Source organism: Rattus norvegicus, chromosome 9, assembly GCF_021556685.1.
Source record: "Rattus norvegicus strain SHRSP/BbbUtx chromosome 9, alternate assembly SHRSP_T2T, whole genome shotgun sequence".
NCBI lineage: Eukaryota > Metazoa > Chordata > Mammalia > Rodentia > Muridae > Rattus > Rattus norvegicus.
The window spans coordinates 5,263,752-5,291,270 of record NC_141542.1 but is presented as its reverse complement, the minus strand read 5'-3'; the positions used below and the strand labels follow the sequence as shown (position 1 = coordinate 5,291,270).

Genomic DNA, 27,519 nt, shown 5'->3' with positions numbered 1-27,519 from the left:
GTTGGGGAGGGGGAACACCATTACAGAAGAATGGGAGGGGAATGGGATAGCAGGCTTATGGACAGGAAACTGGGAGGGAATAATGTTTGAAATGTTAATAAAAATAACCAGAAAAAAAAAAAGAAAAAAAAAAAAAGAAAAAAGGAAAATTTAAGAAAAAGGAGAAAAGGACTGAAGGCTATGCTGCCTTCCAGGAAGACAGCTCTGGAGATGAAGCTGAAAGTCCTTCCAAGATGAAGAGGTCCAAGGGAATCCATGTGTTCAAAAAGCCCAGCTTCTTTAAAAAGAAGGAAAAGGATTTTAAAATCAAAGAAAAGCCCAAAGAAGAAAATCATAAAGAGGAAAAGCACAAAGAGGAAAAGCATAAAGAAAAGAAATGTAAAGTCTTGACGGCAGCCGATGTTGTTAAAGAGTGGAAGGAGAAGAAGAAAAAGAAGAAGCCAACTCAGGAGTCAGAGGTGCCTCAGACGGACGTCCCAAGTCTCAGACCCATTTTCGGCGCTCCCTTGGCTGATGCAGTAGAGAGGACCATGATGTACGACGGCATCCGGCTGCCAGCTGTCTTCCGAGAGTGCGTGGACTACATGGAGCAGCATGGCATGAAGTGTGAAGGCATGTACCGAGGGTCAGGAGTCAAATCAAAGGTAGATGAGCTGAAAGCAGCCTATGATCGAGAGGAGTCTCCAAACCTGGAAGAATATGAACCTAACACTGTAGCCAGCTTGCTGAAGCAGTATTTGCGAGACCTTCCCGAGAATTTGCTTACCAGAGAGCTTATGCCCCGATTTGAAGAGGCTTGTCGGAGGACCACAGAGATGGAGAAAGTGCAGGAGTTCCAGCGCTTGCTCAAGGAACTGCCCGAATATAACCACCTTCTGCTTTCCTGGCTCATTGTGCACATGGACCACATCATTGCGAAGGAGATAGAAACCAAGATGAGCATCCAGAACATCTCTCTAGTGCTGAGCCCAACTGTCCAGATCAGCAATCGGGTCCTGTGTGTGCTTTTCACACACGTGCAAGAGCTCTTTAGCACCGTGGTCCTGAAGCAAGTAACGAGACCTCTGCGTTGGTCCAACACGGCCACAATGCCTACACTGCCAGAGACCCAAGCAGGCATCAAGGAAGAGATCAGGAGACAGGAGTTCCTTTTGAACTGTTTACATCGAGATCTGCAGCGCGGGATAAAGGACTTATCTAAAGAAGAAAGATTATGGGAAGTACAGAGGATTCTGACTGCCCTCAAGAGAAAGCTGAGGGAAGCTAAAAGACAAGAGTGTGAGACCAAGATTTCCCAGGAGATAGCCAGCCTTTTGAACGAGGATGTTGCCAAAGAAGAAATGGACGAAAATGAGGAGGACATAAATATCCTCCCTGCCCAGGAGAATGAGATCCTGACTGAGCAGGAGGAGCTCCTGGCCATGGAGCAGTTTCTGCGTAGTCAGATCGCCTCGGAGAAAGAAGAGGTCCACCGCCTCCGAGCTGAGATTGTGGAGATCCAGTCACCAGCATGGCTGCAGCGTGACAGAGGAGCACTCTTCTGACAGCGAGTGCGAGAGCAAGGATGAGGAGGAGCTGCAGATCATTCTGGAAGACTTACAGAGGCAGAATGAAGAGTTAGAAATAAAGAACAATCACTTGAACCAAGCAGTTGGTGAAGAGCGGGAGGCCATCGTTGAGCTCCGAGTGCAGCTCCGGTTGCTCCAGATGCAGCGAGCCAAGTCTGAGCAGCAGCTCCAGGAGGAGGAGCCCGAGAGGCAAGGGGACACAGGCCCACTGCCCTGTGAAGGTGTCCTTGAGGTGATAGCAGCCAAGGAGCAGGTGAAGCCCTCGCCCAGCAAAGACCCGAAGGAGACGCATCTGAACTGCCCCGGCCCTGTGCATCATAGTGTAAGCAAGAGTCCACTGCCTGTCCTGCCTGGCAGCGTTCTGTAAAGGCTCTCAGAGATGCTCACTCTTGCACACGTCTGACTCCGCGTCAGGCTCAGGTCCTGGGAGGGTGAAGCGGTGGACACTCGGGGGTGGGGGGCTTGCAGGGAACACAGGCATTTCCAGATAGTGTCAGCTTATTTGAAAATTAATTTTCTTTGATAAAAATAACTATTTTAACCCTTGAGTGGCTTCTTTTTAAACCAAAAAACTTTGTTGTGGTTGTTGTTGTTGTTGTTGTTGTTGTTGTTGTTCTTTAAATCACAGTAGAATCAGGATCTCTTTCTTATCAAAGGGTGGGAACCAAACCAGGTCACTTCTGCGCCTGCCTTGTGGACGCTCGTGGTCTCACCAGCCCTGCAGGGTCCCTGGCCACTCTTGCTTGTGCCTTCCACACCTTTTGGTGCAGATTGTTCAGTGGGGATCTGCCTCATATTCTCTGACTGGCCAAAAAGGCTCACGCTGGGGTTCCTTGTTCCTGCCCTGTGTGTACCACTTTTCTTTTCCAGCTCCGAGTCTGTCATTGTGAGTCAGGACGGCCCAGTTTGGTTGCAGAGGGAGGTTACCATGCAGCCTGCCACCAGCCTGGGCAGGGCAGGCCACCCACTCACTGCCAGGGAGCAGCAAGGGCCTTTTCTCAGAGGTGATCAGAGATGACCACCTTGACCCTGAGGTTGCACAGGACGCTTCTCACACCAGAGTCCTTTTCCACACTGACCTTCCAGGAAAGTCACCTTCCACAGTGACTTCAGTTGCTAGCTTGGGCTGGGATACCCACACCTCTGCCAGGATAAGCCATGTAGATGCTCTCATGCACAACTTTCACCTGTCCATGTCATCTCAAGGGGCTGCTTAAGGACTCTGACAGAACTGAGCGGAAGGAAGGAAAGCATAACTGTAATTGACCGCACCTGGTGTTTGCCTCTAACCCAAGACAACTGCTCCCAGTGGTCTGGGAGGCCGGACTCTTAGGCAACCGGATTTCACTGTCAGATGAGTGGCCCCCAGGAAGGTCCCCTGTGGCTCTGAAGACAGATCCCACACTCTAAAGTGAGCAACAAACCCACAGGAGGGCTCTAGTCTACTCCCCAGTTAGTATTTATTTCAGCACCTGTTTTGTGCGATTTTTCATTAGCCTCTACCTATTGCACTGTGGTGACTTGTTGGCCATTATTTGATTTTTGTATGAAAAAAAAAGCTTTGTTATAGAAATCAGCATACTATTTTTTTTAAATCTGGAGAGAAGATGTTATGGAGACTGGAAACGTGGTCAGGTGTCAAATGAAAATGTATAAATGCATTGCTGCACCTGTCAGATGTGCGACACTCATTCTATATTTGCTGACAATATCGAAGAATTCTTTTTGTTTGTGTAAACTCTAATTTCTATCAAGGTATCATGGGTTTTTAAAATTTCATTACAAATGTCTCAGTGTTGGTTAACTAATTTTTGCCAGGACCATTATTGATTAAGGAAATAAATTCAGCAGCCATTTGAGAAAAAAAAAAAGAATTGGTGTTCAATGTTGGATATTGCCCTCCCTACATGGAATTGTTTTCATTCCCAATCAAAAAACTAACCAGCAATTTCACTTTATCTGAATATTCACACTGGTCCCTGAGGGATAAGATAGACACCGAACGATATATTAATTGGAATGAAGAACGGGGTGCGTGTTATACCATCTCTCTTTCCTGGAACCATGATCTCTTGATAAGATGCATGGCAGGTAAAAGTCTGACAAAGATTAGAATGTCACAAGATTCATCTCAAAGACACAGGTGAACAGCTTCTGTTGGAAGGTAAAATAATCATATAACAGATCGGCTTTAGTTTGGCATTACATATATTCCCACTGATTCACCTCGGGCTGTATATTGTAAAGTAATATCAGGACAAGTAGTAATAGTGATAAAAGTGTGTTTTACAAAATTCATGTCTTAAATAATACTTACCAAAAATTATCCCTCACAAATAACAGTTCAAAATGGCTAGTCCACCACTGACCCATAATAGGCTGTCAATGTTTGATATTGTCCTCTGCCCAGTAGATAAACAAAATTGTTTTCCTTGTCAATCAAAAAACAATCCAGCACTTTCACTTTTGCCGGATATTGACCTTCTAATTCCATGTCAAGTAGTCAAGAATTAACCTAAGTTACATTTAACCTGTCTACCACTCTTAATTTGTCAGGGAGCTGCAGTGACTCTACAGCAAATATCCTTGTTTTATTTCTGTTTGGGCCTTGATCTGAATTCACCTCTCAGAAGACTGTGGACCTATGGCCCAGACATCAAGAGAAAACATAATGTTCTGCGATTAACTATGTTTAGTAACATTGGGCAAAGGTACCCAATGATTCCTCCTTGGCTCTTGAGCTTGCCAAGTGTGTCTGGTTAAAATTGCCAGAAACTAAGGACCACATCATGGGGAGAAAGTTAAGATCAGTGACTGAAGGTAGCCATGTGCATTCAAAGAAATTTACAGGTACAAGAGCACCTGGGATTCTTCCAATTTTATGACTTGCTACCCTTAGTACAACATGAAAGTTATTTGTGGTATTTTATGAACAAAGACAGTATCTGTTCTTTAAACAAACTGATGCTTACAACTTAATTTATATTGTTGAATATTTACCAATTTTAAGAAAAAGATATGAAACTGAGATGTTCTCACTTGGAAAACATATAAGAAATTTCATCACTATTCCAGGTGGTCTGTAAGTAGAGGTCTACATGTATATTACAGCTTTACTCTGTGTGTACTCTACACATTCACCAAATTATACAATTAGGATCAGGTAATTTCTGGTGCTGCCAATTTTTGAGAGTTGCCTATTTCCAAGAAGAGGACTATGGTCTTTGTTTCTTTGTTTTGTTCATTTATTTTATTAGTTACTATCATCATCATTATTATAATCATCATCATTATTATTTTACATTTATTTATTTGTTAATTTTATGTCTCCTATGCTGACACCCCCCCCATTCTCTCTTTACAAAGTCTTTTTCCTTCTCTGAGCCAGTTACAGGACCCTGGTTTATCCTACTACCTTGGCACCTCAACTCTGTTCAGGGTTAGACTATCTTCTCACCTAAGGCCAGTTGAGGAGGAGTTTCAAGTCAAGAGCTTGCAGATAGCCCTGCTCCACATGTTGAGGGACACACATGGAGACTAAGCTTTATGTTTGCTATAAATGTGCAGTAGGTCATGGTACAGCTTCTGTAGGCTTTTTAGATGGTAATTCAGCCTTTGGTAGCCCCTAGTGGTCCTGAGTAGTTGATTCTGTAGCTCTTCCTATGGAGTTCCTATCTCCTTAAGGGTGTGGCATCCTTCCCCCATTTCTTCCGTACAAGTCCCTGATTGATCCATAAAATCCAATGATTGGCTATGGCTCTTCATATCCTATTCCAGTCAGCTGCTGGATGGAGCCTCTCAGAGGGCACTTATGATAGGCTCCTGTCTGGATATTCCATGTAGGAGCTGGTTTCCTTTAGGCAGAGAGAGCTTTGAGCTGGGAAGTGGAGTGGAGATCTATGATTGCAAGGAGTGGTGTAGTCTAGAAGCCAGGAGAGGCAATTTGAACAGACGGTAGGTTTACTTCATTGCTATAGCAACTAGGACTGTGCTTCATTGATTCTAGTCTTAGGGAAGAAAAAAATAAGATCCTGCATATAGGTTCCACTTCTGAGCCAAGATTCTGGAGCCAGGGCAGTTTGGGAATCTTTTAGGGAAGTGCACTCTCAACCAATGATTCTCAGCCTCCCTAATTCTGTAACACTAATATTTTTCTCATGGCTTTGTGACTCTTAACCATTACTTCATTTTGCTTCTCTTCATAATTCAAATTTTGCTCCTGATGTGATTATAAAGAAAAATGGATGGAATATCTGATATGGAAAATATATGTGACCCCGTAATGATTATGACCCACAAGTTGAGACTCACTGGTCTAAACTGCTAATTTTAAACAAAAATGTTTTTCAAGTACTTTCTACAATGTACACTGACCATTACTATTTTTGTTTTATTTTCAATAAAAAAAGGATTTTATTATTACCATCGATGGAAGCTTACTAACCTTGGATTTTTATGAAAACTGGCTTAGCATCCCAGATGAAGAAACTCTGGCTGGAAAAATTAATGTCATTCAAAGGTAATGATACAGTAAATACTTGGGGAACTGCACCAATATAGAAGCAATGCTTTTTGTAAGGTACATAGGCTTGTGTTTACAGGATTATCAGCTGGAATGATGTTCTATGCCAAGAGGTGTCCTTAGGTCAGACGTATTGTCACTTTTTAAACATTCCCTTTTCTCAAGCTAGCATGTTGAACCATGTCTGTAATCTTACCTTGGAGCCTTCTCCTTTATAAATGTCATGATTTAGAAGACAGTCTATGTAACACCTCGTGTTCAGGTCAGTTTAGAGTATTGGTTTAGTTCCTGTGTGAGACAAATTAAAAGAATTAAGTGTGTATAATACCTGTGGGTTACTTGCATCCTAGAATTGTTACCATGGTATTGTGAATATTTCGCATGGTCAATATATGTCATTAGAACAGGAATCTCTTACTGAATTCTTCTTTCTCAACTATAACTACCTAGAGAAGTCTAGATCAGGTATAGCTTTGACTTTTTTGAATCATTTTTCTGTGTGATACATAGAATGATTTCATACTTAACCAGAGCTTTGAGCTCCCATTGCAACCCAGGAGCCCTGCATCTCTGTCATGCTGTAGCGAAGCTTTTATAATTGCATTTTGTAGGGTCACTAGTGTGCTTTCTGCTCCTTATGTTCTAGAGTGTCACAAGAGTGTTACATGGATTCATACTACATTAGATATTAAATGTGTCTCCACCCCATGATGGATGGAAAGATAGTTTGCTGTTTAATAACACTGGATGTTTTCATACACAGAACACACATGGTCTTCAAAAATCTTCATTCATTCTAATACCAGGGCATTGAGTAGAGTCATGAGTGTGATTTTGCTCCTTATGTTCTAGATTGTTATAAGGGTGTGTCGTCGATTCATAATACATCAGATATTAAATGTGTCCCCATGGTGGCAAGAAAGATGGTTTGCTGTTTGATAACACTGGATGTTTTCACACAGAGAACATATATGGTTTGCAACAATATTCACTCATTCCGTTACCAGGGATCCTGACATGTTCCTCTGGCTTCCGTAGGTAGCAGTCATACATCTAGTACACTGAAATTCCTAAATAAATTGAAAAATGTTTTTTCCATGATTCTGTACAGAAAAGTGATTTGCAGAAAATATTTTATGTAATACTCTAGCTATATATTCTTACTTCTTTTGAATTCTGATTATACTATGAGTTGGTCTACAAAACATTTACCCTATTTGTTCTTTGTAGTTAGATTTCTAACTTACATTATTTTCAAGATGGTCTAACCTAAAATTCTCCTTTTTCTTTGTTTAGCCTTTTGCGACAGATCCCAGAACCAAACTTTATACTATTAAAACATCTCATATGTGTATTAGTAATAATAAAAGATTCTTCCATGAATAATTTAGACAGTTACAGGTTGTCTCTGAGCATAGCTCCACATGTACTGTGGGGTCAGACTTCGAGAGATTCATCATGTGGGAGTGACGTCTTACGAAAGGTAAGGGGATCTGAAATTTGCCTTTGGGAACAAAATTCTAATTTTTATTATTCAGTAATTGGGAATACTTTACTAAGATGATTTCTCTAACAGGAAACCCTAGGATTGCATTCTTATGGAGTGGAGTAGAATATGTATTGATCTATTTCAGGAAGATTTGGGAAGGGAGATTTTTAATGTATTTTAAGGTAAGTTAATCGTTTCTTTCTACTGTTCTTTCCTTCTCTCTTCTTAGATATTGATTTAGATATTGACTTTTAGCCAACAATAATCTGTACATATAATGGTAATCCAAGAAGACTAGAGTGAAATTTTAAAAGATCCGGATTACCTAGGTTTTGTTTGTTTTTTCCATCATAGCCCTACTTTTGGAGTATAGAATAGTTGTGTTTCACAGTGGTGAGACCATGATATTACTAAATATTCACATCATGTGAATTGCTGGCCATATTAAAGCATGTTGCATATATATACATATTTATATATAGGTATGTGTGTGTATACATATATGTGTGTGTGAGTGTGTGTATGAGTGTGAGTTTGTGTGTGTACATATACATGTAAAATGTACTTGTACATGTGCATGTATTTGTATATGTATATATATATATACATATGTAATGATGAATAATTGGTGTATATTATTTTGTATGCTTTCCATTATTTTAGCACTAACCTATTTCAGGTAGAGTTTTATGATCCTCAGTTATACTGCAGCTGTTAATTTTATTATAAACACACATATATCAATATTCTTCACTAATTTATTTACTTTATATCCTGATTGCAGTCCCTTCCTCCAAGTCCCATCTTTGCAACCTGTTTTTCCCTCCATTCTTCTTTACCTCAGTAGTGTAGACCTTCCACTGACACCAACCCACTCTCATACATCAATTCACAACAGGAATAAGTGAATCACCTTCCCCTGAAGCCATACAAAGCAGCCCAGATAAAAGAAAGCAATCCAGTTGTAGACTACAGAGTCAGAGCCAGTCTGCATATGAACTGGTAGGGGACCTACCTGAAGATCAAGCTGCATATATGCTACATATATATAGGGGCCCTAGATCCTGCTGCTGGAGCATATGATGGGGGAGATCCTGCAGATTCAAGGCTGAAGGATCACAATGACTAAAGGCTACAGCAAGATACCAGGATATAGAAGGAGAGGCATCTCCAGGAGGTTCCAGTATTGAGAGAATAGTAAAATACAGAGAGCTTAAACCAGACTTATTTCATTATACATTTGCAAGAAAATCTGTTTGGACAAGAGGGTATAATGTGTGACCACTTATGGCACAACACATCTCACACACTGTATTTTTAATTTTTTAAATTTTAGTTTGATATTTTTAAATTAAATTTAAATTTTTATTTAAATTTAATTTCTGAAATTTAGTGAGGGGGGATTGTTTCCAAGGGATATATGGAAGGATTGAAAAATGAAATGAGAGTTTCTTGGTAGCATGATTAGAAATTTCAGAGAATTAATAAAGGACACATATTTTGAAAAGGAAAAAAATAAAGAAAATATAAATAAGACAGAAAGCAAGGTACATGTTAACTAGTAGCTCCCAGGTATTAGGTCCACAGGAAAGAAGATATCATGATGTTACTCACAATGGAGGATGATAGCCCAAGGGATAGCTTGAATAAGATTCTTGCTCAGGACTGTACTTGGCTTGAACTAGAAACGTAGCTTTTTTAGTTAATTTCTAATTACCAAGGTACTGGAAACCTAAAATCCAAGACTATATCAAACTGCATGTTTAGTCCAAATGAAACAATAAAATGTATTTTTACTCTTAATAACTATTAAAGATTCTTCCTTTATGGACAATTCTTTTCAAATATATTCTTTTGTATGGTCAGGTATGAAAACAAAGAAGCAAAACTATCCTGTACAATCTGCATATAAAATAAGACTATCCTGTGCAGGACTGCTCAAAAATAAACTTAGGTGCATGCTGAGAAGAAACATATGTGATGAATAGAGTTTGCTTAACCTAAGTCATCATCTTAGGAGAACAGTAACTTACCAGTGTTGTTCAATTTAGGAAGTGTCATAGTTTTCTACAATTGCTGTGACAAAACACTGATGAAAAGCAACTAATGGAAGACAGGTTACAATATACTTGCAGTTACCAGTTAAATACTGAGAAATGTCAGAGCCAAAAATAAAACAGGGAGGAAAGAAGTGAGGCAGAAGCCTAGTAGGAGTACTTCATCCTGCCTTGTATCTCATATCTTTCTTTTTCTGACCAAGAACTCAAGGGTGGCACCATCCTGGAGATCTGGGCACTACAAATTCCAAGGTTAATCAGGACAATATCCCTTAGACTTCACTATACAATAGGTCCATCTGATGGAGGCATTTTCTCAATTAAGACTCCCTCTTCTCACCAACTTCTCTCAGTCACATTTCTATTGCCTTAATAAAACATCAGGGTTTAAAAGGCCAACCAAAGAGTGCACATGGGGGAACCATGGCTCCAGCTGGATATGTAGCAGAGGATTGTCTTATTTGGCATCACTAGGAGGGGAGCTGCTTAGTCCTGAGGGGCTTGATGGCCTAGGGTAGGGGAATGCTAGGTTGTTGAGGCAGGAGTGTGTGGTCAAGTGAGAGAAAACTGCAATAGAGTCAAGGGAGGAGATATAGGATTTGTGGAAGGGATCTGTGAAGGGGGATAACATTTGAAATGTAAATGAATGAAATAAACAATAAAAATAAAACAACATGACCAGGGAAACTTATTGAAGTAGGTGGTTATTTGGGACCTACAAATGCTGAGCGAGTATAGCACTTCAGTGTCATGACAGAGGAGCACGACTGCAGAAAAGAAGAAAAAACAAACCGGAAGCTGAAACCTGATGGTTCTTATCTTGGGAAGCAAAAATGTAGCAGAGAAAGTACATTGAAAATGGGCACCTACCTTTTGTAACTACAAATTCTAAGCAGTGGCATACTTCACCAGGCAGACCAAGGCACCAGAAAATTGTCAACGAGAGGGTATTGCAATGCCTGGAACTAGAGAGGCATCCCATTCAAAACATCACAATAAACAGCTACCCCCACCCACACACAAAAAATTAACACACAACAGTCATTAATTTGGTACACTCACAGTTTTTTGCAGCATATTAGTTCTGAAATGTTGCTTTGGTTAAGTAGTTCTGTTCTTTGCAATATGCATGAAATTTTAACAAGTTGTGTAAAGATGCAAAAGACTTAGAGTCTCCATTTCAGAGATTTCATTTCATGGGTTCTTATCTGTAATTTTCCTCCTGGTATTTCTTTTCATTTTTAAATTTATTTTGTAAACTATGTGAAATGACAATCTTGTTTTTACCTTGTGGTGTTACAGAAGTCTCTTATACAAATCATGATTGACAACTATGATCAAATATTTGGAAATGATGATATATTTAGTAAACACATTGCAAAAGGTCTGAAGACTTAAAGACATACAAAGAATCAATAAATTATTCTGGAAAATCTCCTATTATGACAAAAGCCATAGCTGGACACAACTGGAAAACCAATGATATTGATGAAAAATTTAACATTTCATATGCTGCACTGCAGGAAGAAGGTCTTACAGGTAAGACAAGGTTTATTAAATGAATGGAATCATTTGATCAAATCATTTCATGATGTCATAAATTTGTGTATATCAGAGAAGCTTTGGGACACAAAATGATTATTAGAGTATGGGAAAAGTTTTTAAACATCGTATACATATATATGTATATATATTTATACACACACACACACACACACACACACACACATATATATATATATATATATATATATATATGCTCATATACTGAAATACATCTGGATACATTCAGGTATGTATGACACATTCTTTATTTAGAGAATCCACCAATATTGTCTGCTATATTTTCCCCCCCTTTCTTCCCATGGTCCTTAAGTTAGAGAATTCCTTGCATATGAATTATTATTTTTGATAAGATGATTTGATTTAAAAATAGATTAAACATTCTGCAAGATTAAGCCCTGCACCACTGTCAACATGCTTTGGTTTCCTAGCACGAAAGTACTAATGTTTGTTTAATTTCCTATGAGAAACAATATTTGTCAAAAATCTTATCATTGGTAAAAATATTTGCACAGGATCCACTACAAAACCTATGAGAGGTATGATAAAGAGGTTAAACTCACCTGATTATCAGGTGGTAGCACACAAATTCAAATACATTTTTAACTGAACTAATTCTTTCTATAGAGTTAAGAAAATATACCCAAATATTACCCTTATTTTAAGTGATGTGAATCTATCATCTGAGAATATTTGTCTGATGATGACATTTTATGTTTCATTTAGCAGGACAAAACAGAGCAGCTACCACATATAAGTGGTAGTGGATGAATTAAGAAGGTCTAAGGTCATTGTATTTTAATGTTCCCTTCTACCTCCCATTTAGTCATATTAGAAGAATTATTCCAAGATCCTATGGTAGTTTTATATTTCACCGTATTAGGTACAAATAATTTTCACTCATTGTACTTATTTTATGCTGCATATTTCATATTGTTTGCTATTATAACAAATGTTATTAAATTGGGTTATTTCTTACACTCCAATGTGCCTTGTTCATGGTCCTACACAGTCTTTGGAAAAATTTTCAGTCTCTGCCTCTACAGCCCAGTTATAGTACTAGTTTTCCCACCTCAGTTACCAATGTGTGGCCAGAAGCTAATGACACTGAATAATCCCTCAGAATTCTGCATAGAATCACGTGCCATAGAAAGTTATAAATAAAATTCCATTAACAATCAAAATTAATCATCACACATGATGAACTTAGAGGTGGATCATGGTTTTAAAATATAAAAAATGACCTGAAAAGATAATTCAGTGTCTAAAGCAATTGAGATTTAGACTTTGTAACATGAATTTGGGTCATCAAAACATACATTAAAAAGCAAACAAAACTAGGCATTGTAGCACAATCATCTCTAAACGAGAAGTTTCTACCTGAATAATGATGGCAGTCAGAGACAGTAACAGAAGCTTATTGGACAGATAATTCTGACATATTGTTCAGTAATGATCAAAAGAGACCCCCCCTGAAAAAAAAGAGACAGAGAGAAAGACCAATACTGGAGGCTCCTCATATGTTAATAAGCTCAAGGCTCTAATTAAGCTCTAAATATATATCACCAGTGATGTGATCTGCACGTGCTTTACACACACACACACACACACACACACACACACACATGCATTACATACACTGAGAAATGCACAGAAGCATACAGCATATTTGTTATATCTCTCTTCATCACCTGAGGCCTCAACATGAAATATTCTTTATTCATGGTTTGTCTATCTCAAAAGTGTCTGTAATACAAATTTGAGAAATGGAAATCTTAGAGAAAACCTCCAGTAAAGAAATTGATAATTTCCATATTTACTGTTCTTGGTCTTTCCTGAACTCCCATTACTATAAGTTTACAATGTTTTCATTTATTACTAGTATTTTAAACTTTTATCAAAAATTGAATTATAGCACTGTAGCCTGACTTTCTCCTTTAAGTCCATCACAGTCACTCACTTTCATACTCATTTAAATATTGTTTTGTACATGTTTATATATATGTGTTTATATCTTTACAAATATGAATATTACTTGAGATCATTTTGTTCTGTTTATGAATATGTTTTCCATGATATACAGTGTGTATTAGACAATACATATGTGGGTCATTTCTGGAAAAATTAATATTCTGTCAGTCATAATTAGCTGCCTATAACTTTTGACAAGTGAAATTTTGACCATTGCCTTAACACTGCATTGACGTTGCTATTATTGTGATTTTGCACCTATTTTTATGAGAGGCAATTTCAAAACAGACTTTCAAGTATGCTGGGTCTTACAGTATTTTTAAGCCCTTTTCTACAATGGTCCCTGAGCTACAGAGCATTTAGCTCTAATGTACATGTATTCACTGGTGCTGGATTTTTCATAATGCAATTATCTCTTCATTGTGTCCTAATTTTTGTTTTCTGTGATGGTTTCCATTTTCTATACAAAGAGGCTTCTTTGATGTAGGATGATGGCCCCACTTGTTGGTACATATAAGACTAATATTTAAATGCTGTAAGGAATGTCGCTAATTTATTAAATTAATGTCATCAATTTTAAAGTTTATGACCAAACTAGCTACATAAATCGGACTAGATTTCTAGCTCCAGCCATGATTTCAATCCTGGTGAGAGAAATTCTACCAATTATTAAAGTATTTCCTGTGGCTTTCCGCCAAAATATGGATTTGCACTTGGATTTCTCTCAAGGTTGGTGGCTTGCGTGCCAGTTGCCAAATAAATCTTACAAGGAATCTCAGCAATCTACCTGGATATGTCTTAGAAGCCTCTAGGTTTAAGTCAAAGTTCTAAGGTAGATAAAACAGTAGGCAAGTTGACACGTTAGGGAAGCAATTGATGGTTGTACCCACCTGTAATACCTATAAAGTACGATGATAACCAGTATGGTAAGATAGCAGAATAGGTTCAATAAGTGACACCAACAGCTCAATTCAAAACAACTGTTCTTTGATTAGACTTAAATGTATTTTCTTTACCATAGAATTGAACATGGTTCTGGGTCTTTCATTTGGTTTCTCAGAAAAAAAGTTATTCCTAAGTATGCTTTTAAAGTTCAACATTTGGTATCTTGTTATTTCTCTTTACGATCATCCGTGCAGGTTCTTTGACTTGTCCAAGTCACACATTTTCACTCCTCTCTGACAAGATAAATTCATTTTCCTAAAGTAATATGATATAAATGTTATATAAATATACAATTCCCTCTTTTTGATTACTTTAGTTTTCTTCTTTCCACATCTACAATTAGCCTTAATTGACAATAGTCTAAAACATCAAAAGTTGAAATTTCTAGCAATAAGAGTGCTTACCATATTGAGTTAATTGAAGAATATTTAACAGTGAGTGCCTTATGTCTGCAAGGATGATAATGATTCTATCACCTAGAATTTCCTTATAGTGTGTGCTGCCCCTCATCAAGTTATTTATGAAATATTATGGTACCAATGGCTTCCTTTGCTGATCTTTGGTCATACTCAATTTATTCTTGTTTCATACAGCATATGTAAACAATTAAGATAATATTAAAACTGCATGTGACCAAGGGGACATATATTAGAAATGAAGAATTCAAAGTATGTCTTTCTGAAAATCATATGATAGTAAACATAAGTGAGCCTAAATATAACATAAGAATAATCAGATATCTTGTAAATTCTTTCAAAAGTAGCAACATACAAAATTAACACACAAAGTGAGTACTCCTTCTTTGTAAAAGAAAAGTAAATCAATGAAAACATGTCATTAACAGTAACTTTTAAAAGTATTAAGTTTCTTGGGAAAATTCTAACCGAGAAATAAAAGGCTTTTATGATTAAAAAAACAAAACCAAAAACAAAAGAAAAAAATGAAAAAAAATTCAACCCAAAACAAAACAAAATGTCTTATAAATTGAACAGATATCAGATAATGGGAAGATTCCCACATGTTCATGAATCAGTGAGATTTAAACAGTAAAAATTCTAGACCATCCTGGAGTAACATTTTGATTCTATCCTTTGAAAGTTTGATAAAATTTATAACACTCTTGATGTTATTAGGAGAAACAATATTGTAGAAGTGATTTTTTTAAACTTCTTTCCTCCCAGTCTTCTGCCATGTTCCCTAGACCTCACCGTAAAGCCTCACCAACATCACTTCCTAAACATAAACTGAACAAGGCAACACCAATGAACATGGAAAACTAAATGGGCCCTGAAACCTAGACAAAGAAATATAGGCAATTGCATCGTAAACATGAGTATGCGATTTTATCTAAAACAAGTGTATTTTTTTGGATGCAGGAGATAGATGAAACCTGCTTTCTGACCCAAACTGATAGTCTGTATATTATTGGTGTGAGACAATTAATGGTTAGAGTTATTAATGAGCAGTATTTATTGGTCTTTGTTATTTTTTTGTTGACACATACTTTTCCCCCTCTTTTTTGAATGATTACAGGGTTATTTATCATCTCTGTCCTCTTGTGTATATGTACATTATCTTCAGCCTGCTGTTTGCCCTTTGTAGACCAAGATTGATGATGAGAAATGGCTTAGTGGTGCTTAAACTATGTAATGCTTCTCCTCTTTTGTTGATATGAATGATGCTTTTGCTCAATAATAAAGTCTAGGCTAGTATCTGTATTCTTTGAAAGCATGGAGAACGTTGATGCAGGCCCACTATATTTTAGAATAACCTTTGAAAATTCAGGTATTAGTCTAATGTAGTTAACGTTGTGTGACTTTGTCTTTTTCATTCATAGCTTTTTGTATTTTTATTTCTATGTTCAGTTAGCCTTTGACTATTATGTGTCTACTTGATGTTTCCTATGCTTCTAGTACTTTCACACATATCTCTTTTTGATTTGGTGTGATAAATGCAAAGGATATACAAGGTTAAAGAGAGTTCAGTTTCAAAAATGATTTCCCTTCTTTCTTATATGCAGAGAAAAAGAAAGGCTATATATATATATGTATATATATATATATATATATATATATATATATATATATATATACATGCCAAGCCACCAGTATATTCTGATCCAGCACCACCAAGAAAGAAATGCTTATTTGGCAAAAATCTTACAAGCATTTATGTCGACAGAAAGCTGCCTGCTCCAATACTTGTGAGTATCATTCTGGCTTTCTGTAGCACCTTTGTTCTCAGTAAGCTATTTAATCAAACTGAGGAATGTTTAGATAACCGATCTATGAGAGTAAGATCATTTTAAAACAGAAATAAGTTCTACCGTATTTTGAATAATGTAATTGAAAGAAAAAGAGAAGAAATACCATTCCCATGTTTTGCACTGACTGCATCAAAGATTCAAACCCACCAGCATGTTGGAGGAAATAATTCTATGGAATTACCATACAGTAAATTCCTGGAATTACCCAACAGTAAAGTCTTGCAGCTTCTTTATGACTCCACATTTCTTTGGAATCTCCCTTAATATCATTGCCCCTGAAATTACTCAATACTTAAAAATGTCTGTAGGCTTTTCTTTTAAATTATCAATGAATTAGATGAGCACACTGTTTTTTATATATATTAACATCATTTATCCTAGTGGACTATATTTAAATGCCATCTAATATGGCTTAATCTATTTTAAATGAATTATTAAACTTCTTTGTAAACATATCTTTAGTATCCAACATCTCTTCTAGCACTATAGCTGTGATAGGAATTTATGCTGTTTGTGAACAAATTTATCCTGTCAGACACATGAGCATTACTGCCAATTTCTTAGGTATTTTAGAGCAGAATTTTCTGGTAACCTTGTTTGTATTCGTGTAATCAATTTAAAGTGGTGTAAACCTATGCATGGTAGTCATGTTTACAGAGTAAATTATGGAAGAATGATAGAAATATGCTTGGGTTTTTAAATGTGAAAGCATCTGTAGACATAGTTGAAAATAAGAAGTCACAGAATAAGGATATAAAAGTCTCAGAAATATGGTGAAAAAATATTTCTTCAAAACACGAAAGTTAGGATTCATAATACAGGCCAGGACAAACAGTAAGTAAAATAGTGAGTTTATCTCTGGAAGGGAAATGTCCCAATATTTACTTAAGATGCCAGGCTTGAGAAAGATATTGATAGAAGGAAACACAAAGTAGTAGAGGACCATTCACCAAAATGCTTTGAGGAACAGAAGTCTAACAAAACCATGATACTACAAATTGGGGAAAAAATGGATTAGGGAAGAAAATGTATTTGGAAGCTAAAACAGAAAAAAAGTTCAATGACTACTTTATTCCTCTAAGTTATAGCTGTGCAGCCAAAACTATCCTTGCTCAGGTTCACAATAAAAGACATATTTGTGCTTGAGGTGTGGATCTCTAATACTACATCCTTATCCCACACAGGACATGTTATCCATAATTGCAGGGAAAGGACGACAATCAGATCACATATTCGAAATTCTACCTGAAAATTCACACTGGTGCCTCAGAGAGAGGATTGACAGTGAACAACTCATTGAATAGATTCAAGAATGCGTGCTTGTAATAGCATCTGTCTTGAAGGTAAGGAAGGTTTTCATGTCACCAACATTAATCATCCCTCTAGAGATGCATATGTGCTTTCTGTCTTTAAGATTACATGATGATGACTGTTTCCTAGAACTATGGACACGTGACCTCTTGATAAGAGGCATGGCAGGTAAAAGTCTGACAAACCCAAAGATTCATCATAAAGACACAGGTGAAGAGCTTCTGTTGGAAGTTAACATCCTCATATATGAGATGGACTCTAGTTGGGCATTACAAATATTCCCACTGATTTCACCTCTGAACATACCCTGTGAATTAATAGCTGAACAAGTTATAATGGTGGTAAAATGTGCTTTATCAAATGAATGAATTAAATAATACTTACCAAAAAATATCCTTCACAAATAACAGTTCAAATTGACAAGTCCAACGCTCACCTACAATAGGCTATCTATGTTGAATATTACTCTCTGTCTTGTATATACAAGAAATCGTTTTCCTTCTCAATCAAAAAATAATCCAGCACTCTCACTTTCACCAGATATTTCCATTCTAATTCCATGTCAAATATTCAAGTATTAGCCTAACCTACTTTTAACTTGTCTAACACACTAACACTCCTAACTTGCCAGGGAGCTGCAGTGACTCTAGAGCAAATATCATTGTTTTATTTTTACTTGGGCCATGATCTGATTTCACCTTTCAGAAGTCTGTGGAGCTATGGCCCAGACATAAATAGTAAAAATAATGCTCTGGGATTAACTATGCTTACTAACATTCGGCAAAGGTACTGAATGATCCTTCCTTGGCCTTTGAGCTTGCCAAGTGTGTCTGATTCTCATTGCCAGAAACTTAAGACCTTACTGAAGTTAGCCGTGTGTATTCAAAGCAATTTACATGTACAAGGGCACCTATGATTCTTCCATTTTTATGGCTTGCTATCCTTAGTACAACATCAAAGTTCATTGTTGTATTTCATGCAAAAGACAGTTTCTGTTCTTCAAACAATCTGATGCTTACGACTAAATTTAAATAGTTGAATATTTACAAATTTTAAGAAAAAGACATGAAACTGTGAGATCTTCTCACATGGAAAATAAGTAAGCTTCACCACTATTCCTGCTGGGTCTGTAAGCAAGGTGTATGTGTAGACAACAGGTTTATGCTGTGTGAGCCTAAAGTACAGATTCAACAATTATACAGTCAGGATGAGTTAATTTTGGGTGCTGTCATTTTTTGATAGTTGCCTATTCCAAGAAGAGGACTTTGGTTTTGGTTTGATTGTTTTGGTGGATTTTTAAACCATCATCATCATCATCATCATCATCGTCATCATTTTACACTTTTTTTTGTTTGTTCATTTTATGTCTTGTATGCTGCCCCCTACCTATTCTGCCCTCACAGAGTCTCTCTCCTTCCCTGAGCTGAATTGGGACCCTTGGGTTGTCCTCCTACCCAGGCACATCAACTCTCTTCAGGTTTAGCACATCTTCTCCCCCTAAGACCAGGTGGGACAGGTTTTCACAGTCAATAGCTTACAGATAGCCCCTGATCCACATGTTGGGGGACCGACAGGGAGACTAAGCTTTACATTTGCTAGAAATTGTGCTGTAGGTCATGCTGCAGCTTCTGCAGGATTTTTAGATGATAATTCAGCCTTTGATAGCTCCCATTGGTGCTGCTTAGTTGATTCTGTAGCTCTTCCTGTGGAGTTCCTATCTCCTCCAGGTCATGGAATCTCTCCCCCATTTCTTCCATACAAGTCCTTGATTGATCCATAAGATCCAATGATTGGCTGTGGCTCTACATAGCCTATTTCAGTCAGCTGCTGGGTGGAGCCTCTCAGAGGGTTTCTATCTGGATATTCTACATAGCATCTAGCGTTTTTCAAGGCAGAGAGAGCTTTGGGCTGGGAAGTGGAGTGCAGATCTATGATTGCAAGTCATAGTGTGGACTAGAAGTCAGGAGAGGCAATTTGAACAGACCATAGGTTTATTTCATTGCTATAACAACTAGGACACTGCTTCATTGATTCTAGTCTTAGGGAAGAAAACACAAGATCCTGCATATAGGTTCCACATTTGATCCAAGATTCTGGGGAGATAGAAGTTTGGGAGTCTTTTATGTAATATGCTTTCAACCAATGATTCTCAGCCATCCTAATACTGTAACACTAATATATTTCCTTATGGTTTGGTGATTACTAACCATTACATCATTTTGCTGCTTTCTCACAATTAAAATTTTGCTATTGTTAAGAATTATAAAGAAAAATGGAGAGAATATCTGACATGGAAGATATATGATATGTGAACCCCTAATGGATTATGACTCCCAAGTTGAGAATCACTGGTCTAAACTGCTAATTTTAAACAAAAATGATTTTCATGTTCTTACTAAAATGTACATTGACCATTACTTTTTTATTTTCATTTAATAAAAGGACTTCATTGCAAACATTGAAGGAAGTTTACTTACTTCTGACTTATAAGAGAATTGGCTTAGCGTCCCAGATGAAGGAACTCTGGTTGGAAAAATTAATGCCATCCAAAGGTAACGATACAGAAAGCACTTGCGGAACTGTACCAATATAGAAGCAGTGTTTTTGTAAGGTACATAGGCTTGTGTTTACAGTATTATAAGCTGGAGTGATGTCCCATGCCAAGAGGTTTCCTTAGCACAGACACGTATTGTCACTTTTTAAACATGTTCATTTCTCAAACTAGTGTTGAACCATGTCTGTAATTACACCTGGGTGTCTTCTTCTTTATAACTGTCACAGTTTAGAAGACAGCCTATGCAACACCTTGTGTGCAGGTCAGCCTAGAGTATTGGTTTAGTTCCTGTGTGAAACAAATTAAAAGAAAGAGGTGTGTATAATACCTGTAGATTATTTGCATCCTAGTATTATTACCATGTTACTGTGAATATACCACATGCTAAATATATGCCATTGATTAGAACATGAAGCTATTATGAATACTTCTTTCTCAAATATAACTACCTCGAACAGTCTAGGTCAGGTATAGCTTTGACTTCTTTGAATCTTTTTTCTGCACAATACTCCAGAGAATGATTTTGTGTGTAACAGGAGCATGGAGCTCCACTTGCTACCCAGGTGCCATGCATCTCTGTCTTGCTGTAGCGAAGCATTTATAATCGCATTGTGTAGGGTCACTAGAGTGCTTTCTGCTCCTTATGTTCTAGAGTGTCACAAGAATGTTACATGGATTTATACTACATTAGATATTAAATGTGTCTCCACTCCATGGTGCTTGGGAAGATGGATTGATGTTTAATAACACTAGATGTTTTCATACACAGAACACACATAGTCTGCAACAATCTCATTCATTCTAATACCAATATCCCAACAGCTTCCTCTGGCTTCTGTAGGTAGCAGTCAAATATCTATTACATAGAAAATCATTCATACATTTAAAATGTTCCCATGATTTTATACAGTAAAATGATTCGCAGAAAATATTTTTTGTAGTACTCTAGCTGTATGTTATACTTCTTTTGAGTTCTGGTTATACTATGAGTTGGTCTACAAAACATTTGCCCTGTTTTCTTCATAGTCAGTTTTGTAACTAACATTAGTTTTCAGATGGTCTAAAATAAAATTATCCCCTTTCTTTGTTTAGACTTCTACTGAAGATTCTTCAGGCAAACTTTATCCTTCTAAAGCATCTCATTTGGTAATAGTAATAAGAGACTCATCCACAAATAATTTAGACACTAACAGGTTATCTATCCGGATAGCTCCTTATGTTTTGTGGGATCAGACTACAAAGGACGCATGGTTTGGGAGTGAAAGGTAAGGTAAGAAGGTTTGGGAAAGAAAGGTAAGGGGATCTGACTTTTGCCTTTGGGAACAAAATTCTCATTGTAATGCAGGAAGTAGGAAAACTTTGGAAAGATCATTTCTGTAAAAGGAAACCCTAGGATTCCATTCTTCTGGAGTGGAGTGGAATATATATCGATCTGTTTCAGGAATATTTGGGAAGAAAGATGGTTAATGTAGTTTAAAATAAGTGAATCATTTCAGTCTTTCTTTTGTTCTTTCTTCATAGATATTGATTTTGGCCAACAGTATGCTTCACATTAAGGAAACTGAGCAGGGACTCAGCAGCTGCCCCATTGGGAGAACATGCACTACTGGCTATAATACAAGGCCGAGAAGTCCAGCTGCTCCCCTTCCCTTATAGGTTGTTCTACTCCCAGAACTTAAAGTTAAATCATTGAGCACTGAAAATATGATTTATAACAAACAGTAATGAAGGATTTACCATGTGAGGGAAAATTTCACCTGTGCATTATAGATATTATCCTATTGTTAGAATTTGCTTCCAAATTTTAGTACCTCTTTCCACTGGTCCTGAGTTTATGCTAGAGGTTAAACACAGAAATGAGATTAAGAAATTAAGAATATGTAAAGAAATGATACTTACAATGATATATTGATTCTTAACATTTTGTCCATTTTATCAACTTGAGTATTTCTTATTTACATTTCTTTTTTATTTTATTAACTTGAGTGTTTCTTATTTACATTTCGGATGTTATTCCCTTTCCTGGTTTCCGGGCCAACATCCCCCTAACCCCTCCCACTCCCCTTCTATATGGGTGTTCCCCTCCCCATCCTCCCCCCATTGCCGCCCTCCCCCCAATAATCACGTTCACTGGGGGTTCAGTCTTAGCAGGACCCAGGGCTTCCCCTTCCACTGGTGCTCTTACTAGGATATTCATTGCTGAGAAACACCTAAAGAAATGTTCAACATTTTTAGTCATAAGGGAAATGCAAATCAAAACAATCCTGAGATTTCACCTCACACCAGTGAGAATGGCTAAGATCAAAACTCAGGTGACAGCAAATGGTGGGCGAGGATGTGAAGAAAGAGGAACACTCCTCCATTGTTGGTGGGATTGCAGACTGGTACAACCATTCTGGAAATCAGTCTGGAGGTTCCTCAGAGTATTGGACATTGAACTTCCTAAAGACCCAGCTATACCTCTCTTGGGCATATACCCAAAAGATGACCCAACATATAAAAAAGACACGTGCTCCACTATGTTCATAGCAGCCTTATTTATAATAACCAGAAACTGGAAAGAACCCAGATGCCCTCCAACAGAGGAATGGATACAGAAAATGTGGTACATCTACACAATGGAATATTACTCAGCTATAGAAAGCAATGACTTTATCAAATTCATAGGCAAATGGAGGGAACTGGAAAATATCATCCTGTGTGAGGTAACCCAATCACACAAAAACACACATGGTATGCACTGATTGATAAGTGGCTATTAGCCCAAATGCTTGAATTACCCTAGATGCACAGAACACGTAAAACTCAAGACGGATGATCAAAATGTGAAATCTTCACTCCTTCTTTAAAAGGGGAACAAGAATACCCTTGGGAGGGAATACAGAGGCAAAGTTTAGAAGAGAGGCAGAAAGAACACCCATTCAGAGCCTGCCCCACATGTGGCCCATACATATACAGCCACCCAATTAGACAAGATGGATGGTGCAAAGATGTGCAGGCCGACAGGAACCGGATGTAGATCTCTCCTGAGAGAGACAGCCAGAATACAGCAAATACATAGGCAAATGCCAGCAGCAAACCACTGAACTGAGAAGGGGACTCCCAATGAAGGAATCAGAGAAAGAACTGGAAGAGCTTGAAGGGACTCGAGACCCCATATGAACAACAATGCCAACCAACCAGAGCTTCCAGGGATTAAGCCAGTACCCAAAGACTATACATGGATTGACCCTGGACTCCAACCTCATAGGTAGCAATGAATAGCCTAGTAAGAGCACCAGTGGAAGGGGAAGCCCTTGGTCCTGCTAAGACTGAACCCTCAGTGAACGTGACTGTTGGGGGGAGGACCGTAATGGAGGGAGGATGGGGGAGGGGAACATCTATACAGAAGGGGAGGGGGAGGGGACAGGGGAATTTTGGCCTGGAAACCGGGAAAGGGAATAACTATCGATTAAGTTGCATATCTGCTACATATATGTAGGGGGCCTAGATCCTGCTGCTGGAGCATATGAAGGGGGAGGTCCTGCAGATTCAAAGGTGAAGGATCACAATGATTTAAAGGCTACAGCAAGATACCAGGATATAGAAGGATATGGGAGGCTCCGGTATTGATGGTGTAGCAAAATCCAGAGGGCTTGAAGCAGGCCAGTGACTTATTTCAATGTACATTTGCAAGTAAACCTGTTTGGACAAAAGGGTATAATTTGTGACATAGTATAGTGACATAGGGAGCACACCACATCTCACAGACTGCATTTTTTAAAAGGATTTTAATTTTTTGTTTGATTTTTAATTTAACTTTAAAACTTTATTTAATTTTAATTTTTGAAGTTTTTGGAGGGGGATTGTTATCAAGAGATAATTGGAAGGATTGAAAAATAAAATGAGAGTTACTTGTGAGCATGATGATAAATTTAAAGAGATTAAAAAACAGACATATATTTTGAAAAGGATAAAAAGCAACAAAAAAGTAAAAAATGAAAGAAAGCAGGGTACATTTTAACTAGTAGTTTCCAGGGATTAGTCCACAGGAAGGACGAATTAGTGATGTCACACACATGAATAGTATTCTCACCCAGGACTCAACTTGGCTTGGACTAGAAACCTACCTTTTATAGGTAATTTCTTATTACCAAGCTCCTGGAAACCTAAAATCCAAGCCTATATCGAAGCATATGTCCACATGAAGCAACAAAATTCATTTTTCACTCTTAATAACTATTAATGATTCTTCTGTTATGGGCAGTTCTTTTCAAATATATTCTTTTGTATGGTCAAGCATGAAAACAAACAAGCAAAACTATTCTGTGCAATCTGCATATAAAATATGACTATCTTGTGCAGGACTGCTCAAACATAAACTTAGCTGTATGCTGGTAAGAAATATGTGATGAGTAGAGTTGACTTAACCTAAGCCATCATCTCAGAAGAAAAGTAACTTATCAGTGTTTCTCAATTTAGGAAGTGTTATAATTTCCTATGATTGCTCTGACAAAACACTGATAAAAAGCAACTTATGAAAGACAGGTTACACTCCATGATATACTTGGAGTTACCAGTTAACTCCTGAGAAATATCAGGGCCTAAACTGAAGCAGGGCAGGAACCTGGATTCAAGAACTGAAGTACAAGCTGAGTAGGAGTTCTGCCTCTTGCCTTGTACCTCATACCTTTCATTTTCTGACTAATAGCTCAAGGGTGGCAACATCCTAGAGATCTGGGCCCTACAAATTCCAAAATTAATCAGGACAATATCCCTTAGACTTCTCTATACATTAGGTCTATCTGATGGAGGCATTTTCTCCATTAAACTCCCTTTTCTCACCAACTTCTTTTCTCAGACACATTTGTTTTGCCTCAATAAAACACCAGGATCTAAAACACTAAACAAAGATTGCACATGGGGGAACCTGTGGCTCCAGCTGAATATGTAGCAAAGGATGGCCTTATTTGGCGTCACTAGGTGGGAAACTGCTTAGTCCTAAGGAAGCTTGATGACCCAGGGTTAGGGAATGCTAGGGTGTTGAGGCCAGAGTGTATAGGTGAGGGAGGGAGCATGTAATAGAGGCAGGGGGAGGAGATACAGGGTTTGTGGAGGTGAACTGTGAAGGGGGATAACGTTTGAAATATAAATAAATAAAATAGTCAATAAAAAATAAAACAATATTACCAGGGAAATTTGTTCAAGTAAGTGATTCTTTGGGACTTAGAAATGCTGAGCACTTCTAATGTCATGACAGAGGAACATGTCTGCAGAAAGGAGAAAAAAACATTTACAGCAAGCTGAAACCTGATGTCTCTTGTCTTGGGAAGCAAAAATGTAGCAGAGAAAATACATTGATAATGGGCACCTGTATTTTGTAATTCCAAATTATAGGCAATGGCATACTTCTATCAGGAGGGCCAAGGGACTTAAGCCACCAGAAAGTTGTCACAAAGAGGGTATTGCCATGCCTGGAACTAGAATGGCATCCCATTCAAAACATCCCAACAGAAACCCCCAATCCTTCTACCCCCTAAAAATGTCAACGAACGACAGTCATTAATTAGATTAACTCACAGTGTTTGGCAGCACATCAGGTTTGAAATGTTTCTTTGGTTTAGTAGTTCTTCTATTCTTTGCAGTATGCCTTAAATTTTGACAAGTTTTGGTAAAATGCAGAGGACTTAGAGTCTCCATTTCAGAAACTTCATATCATGCATTCCTATCTATGGCAACTGTTATTTTCCTCATAGTTTTGGATATCATTTTTAAATTTCAATTTTGTAAACCATGTGAAATGACAATCTTGTTTTGCCTTGTATTGTTACAGATGTCCATTATACAAATCATGATCGACAACTATCATCAAATATTTGGAAATGATAATATATTTTATAAATGTATTGACAGAAGATCTGAGGATTTAAAGACTTGTGCAGATTCAATAAACTCTTCTGGCAAATCACCTATTATGAAAGAATTCCTAGCTGGCCACAAGAAAACATGCAATAATGGTGAAAAATTAAAAATTTCATTCATTCCTCTGCAGGAGGAAGGTCCTATAGGTGAGCCAAGATTTATTTAGTCATCAAATGAATGAAAGGATGACATCATTCACTTATTTCATAAATTTGTAAATTTGAGAGTAGTTTTGGACACAAAATGATATTAGAGTATGGAAAAACTTTTTAACCAACACTTTAATTAAATTATACTTAAATTTATGCATATGTATATACAAACCTATATATATGTATATATAATTTATATGTATACACACAAACAGACACACACACACACAAATACTTAGGTACTGTATATACCACATGTAAGTATGACAGACTCTTTATTCAGCCTCTGTAAGAATCCCACAATATTGCCATTCTTCCTATGGTCTTTAAGTCATAGAGGATTCATGCATATGAAATTATTATTTTTGATAAGATCATTTAGAAACAATGTTTTAATTTATACATCCATTAGAGATTCTGCATGTTTAAGTCCTGTACCACTGTCAACATGCTTTTTGATTTTAATGCAAAAATAATAATGTTTGTTTAATTTCCTATGAGAGACAATCTTGCCAAATGCTTAGCATTGGCATAAATATTAAATTGCACAGGATCCACTACAAAACCTACGTGAAGAAAGATAAAGAGGCTAAAACGCACCTGATTAATATGGTAGTACCACTCAAGTTCCTATACATTGATAACGCAAGTAATTATTTGTATAGAGTTAAGAAAATATACCAAAATATTACTCTTATCTGAAGTGAAGTGAATCTATCATCTGAGAATGTTTGTCTAACAATGACATTTTATGGTTCATTTAACAGGACAGAACAGAACAACTACCACATATAAGTGGTAGAAGATGACTGAAGACATTATAAGGTCATTCTATTTTAATGTTCCCTTCTACCTTCCACTTAATCATAGCAGAACAATTATTACAACATCCTGCTTCAGCATTCATATGCTATCATAATAAATGTTATAATAAATAAAAGTGTTATCGCTTACACTCCAATGTGCCTTGTTCATGATTCTCCATAGTCTTTGGAAAGTGACATTTTTCTGTCTCTGCCTCTACAGCCCAGTTATACTACTTGCTTTCCCACCTCAGTTTCTAAAGTGCAGCCAAAACTAATGACATTAAATAATCCCTCAGAATTGTGCCCAGAATTCTGTGCCATACAAAGTTCTAAATAAAATTCCATTACCAATCAAACTTAATCATCACACATGATGAAGTTAGAGATGGATCACGGTTGTTAGATTATACAAAA

General features: G+C 37.3%; 2 pseudogenes across 1 annotated transcript; both read left to right on the top strand.

The window, feature by feature from the left end:
* Ralbp1-ps1 (ralA binding protein 1, pseudogene 1) lies at positions 239–3,539 on the top strand (annotated as a pseudogene).
* On the top strand, positions 5,978–27,252 carry Arhgap20-ps1 (Rho GTPase activating protein 20, pseudogene 1; annotated as a pseudogene). The gene is made up of 10 exons (XR_015629284.1): positions 5,978–6,087; positions 7,387–7,573; positions 7,667–7,761; positions 10,939–11,175; positions 16,136–16,318; positions 17,566–17,724; positions 20,135–20,244; positions 21,339–21,511; positions 26,059–26,293; positions 27,067–27,252. The product of XR_015629284.1 is annotated as a Rho GTPase activating protein 20, pseudogene 1, transcript variant X2 (transcript).
* Positions 27,253–27,519: the final 267 nt, after the last annotated feature.